Below are 2,782 nucleotides of genomic sequence, written 5' to 3' on the forward strand. Positions count from 1 at the left end.
GCGGCTTCTACATGTGACCAACACAATTATCATTTGAAAGTTCTTTATGTAGGTTAACTTGATTTAATTAAAAATACGAGATTTTGCTTTTAGTGCTGCGACGTAGTTACTTCATCAGGTAATGAGGAGAACAGTATTGGAAGAGTGACACTAATTAGAGAATTAGCGAGCAGGATGAGACCTTGTTACCATTGTTGACTTATTCGATTAAGAGTAATTAACAGTGACATTAAGTAATTACGGTATGTCATATAAATACCAGGTTAACCCGACTCCACTAAAACTGTTGATAATCATTTGAAAATGCAACTATCTATCAAGGATCCACTTCCATATACTCCGTGTATTGGCATACGACATCAAGTATTTACATGTTCATGCACAAGTCATCTTTGGTCTTAAACTTTCTACATGTAATTGTTTTCTGTTGTTTATTTACTTCGTAAAGAAAAAGAGTTATCGTGGCCACAAAAATCCATTTCAATCGAACGAGAAGATTATTTCCAAAAAAACTCGAGGTTTATTCCAATGTTGGTTTATCTCGGATAAGTGGATGAGGGTAGAGGAGTGTGGGGACTGTTGGGGTTCGTTGAAAGAGGGCGAAGGGGTCTCCGAGCAGCTGTAGGTGTTAGTAGTTGAAGACTCAAAGGCGGCAGAATCAACTGCTGCCTAACTACTCCGTACGGTGCTGCCGCCATGCTCATCAATAGCGGAATTTTCATACACTAAGATGAATCGACTCTGGCAGTCGACGCTCGCTGTCTCGTGTTAGTTTGTAGAAAATCCGCTAACGTTGAGCATTGCGGCAGCACCTTACGGTAGAGTGAGGCTGCGCGCTGTTGTCAGTTCATGCTGTATCCGACGCTGTCCGACATCGTTCCTCTCTCTTCTTGAAGAAATGCATCCTCGCTTGCCAGGGGTCCGGTATCGCTCCCGAACTCGCTTCCACCAGCCCCTGGCCTCACGAAGCGTGATTTCATTACTGGCGCTGTTGCGCATGACGTCATATATCAACACGCGACAATACTTCCGCGTTCGCTACGTGTTCGCTGATTGGTCCATTTACCAGGAAATTCCATAGATGCCTAATGTCGTTTGTAACAAGCGCTGTGATTGGCCCGACCTGATTCTGGTCGGCTAGTAACGACTTAGACTGGTTGTCGGTCTCTACCTTCAGTTAGAGACCGGTTGATCCCATCCTCCATTTTACATTTTCGATGCATGTCAAACATGTCAGTATCGAGTTAGTTCCGGGTTAAAATGGCGTCTCATCGAATAAGCGAAACTAAGAGTAATATCAAAATCGCACTGGAATGATTGATTACAGTAAATCAGCTGATAATCTATGAATCATAAATGTAATCAGCAAACAAACAGATATTTAAAGACCGAAGAAAAGGCATTAATTGCTGTGAGTATCGAATTAATCCGCTGATATTACTCGGAATTCAAATAGCCACTAATGAATTGATACTTATTAATTTTGTAGGTAAGAAAAAGGGATCAGCTGTGATAGACATTCTGAGGGAACTTGGCTGAAGGGCGACATGGTTTCTTTGTCAACCATATGTAAAATATATTCACTCAATTGTTGTGTTTCTGATGATGTGAAAATGACTAAAGTCTGAATAAAGTTAACAATAGTTGAACTCCTTGTCAGTTTTTTTGATATCGGATATTTGGATCCAACGCTGCATCTCTACATTTATTCCTTATGATACAGACAGCAAGTTGGGATAGACCAGTTATTCAGATCAACTGGATATTTGCAATATTTTCATCTCCTCATGGTCCATACATGATTTTTGCTAGAAATTGAGTATTAAATCCATCACGACAAACTCTTTTTTACTGGCAATCCATATTTATTGTCGACTATCTAGTACAAAATCTTATTCAATATACAGACTGCCTGACAAGACGGTGACATACGTATTTTGTGACAGCAAATTGTGTGTGACAACAGAATGTCACTGATATCTCTGACTTAACTCGAATCACAAAGACCAAGTCTTGACCAGAAAGTAGGCCTAAATCCAATCTCAATTCCAATTGCATGCTCGCTCGTGTAGTAATCTCTTTGATTTGTGATTGAGGTTACTTTCTGAAATTAAACCGATATACATATACTAACAATTAAACCTGGATTGAGTTTTCAATTCATGTTTTATCCGTTTTTCAAACTTACCGTGATACAACAACAATTCATTCTGTGCATGTTGAGCCCATTCAATTTAATACGTATAACTTCTCATTCTTAAGAAAACCTCAGTTGTATCTCAGAAAATCAATATCAGAACACACACAGTGGCCTACAATAGACAATCAACAGAATATTTGTAAATAAGTATTCATTTACTGTTCACAAGTTTTAATAAAAGACATTGAAGTGAAGTAAGTGAAGTTACCTGTCGTAGGCTAATATTTTCACCATACCGAATTGACTCCTAATATCTAGTGTCACATTCAGCATAATCAATCAGTCATCTTAAGTGAACAAACAAATTGCCGGTGTCGTGGCCTCTGCTGCATGGCTAGGTTCAGTTCAGTAAGTCAGTCAGTAGAAATTGGTTATTCCATCTCAAGTTCGTCGGTTGTTGTCGATGACGACCGTTCCTTTGAACAGGGTAGATTTTGATCCTGCTGTAACGGAGACATACTGCCTTGTCTGTCGATATCTTCGAGGCCACACGCAGTACAGGTTCTCGCAGAAGCGTTACCTGATAGTTTTGGTCGAGTTTCTTTCTTCCATTGATGTAAAAAACGACTTCTAAGAGGTCCA

General features: G+C 39.5%; 1 long non-coding RNA gene across 1 annotated transcript; it reads right to left on the minus strand.

Moving 5' to 3' along the window:
* Window positions 1-1,880: 1,880 nt before the first annotated feature.
* LOC141902818 (uncharacterized) lies at window positions 1,881-2,782 on the minus strand. The gene is made up of 3 exons (XR_012618948.1): window positions 2,409-2,782; window positions 2,189-2,312; window positions 1,881-2,104 (listed from the first exon to the last, which is right to left on the minus strand). It is a non-coding gene; the product is annotated as an uncharacterized LOC141902818 (long non-coding RNA).

This window comes from Tubulanus polymorphus, chromosome 3, assembly GCF_964204645.1.
Source record: "Tubulanus polymorphus chromosome 3, tnTubPoly1.2, whole genome shotgun sequence".
Classification (NCBI taxonomy): domain Eukaryota; kingdom Metazoa; phylum Nemertea; class Palaeonemertea; order Tubulaniformes; family Tubulanidae; genus Tubulanus; species Tubulanus polymorphus.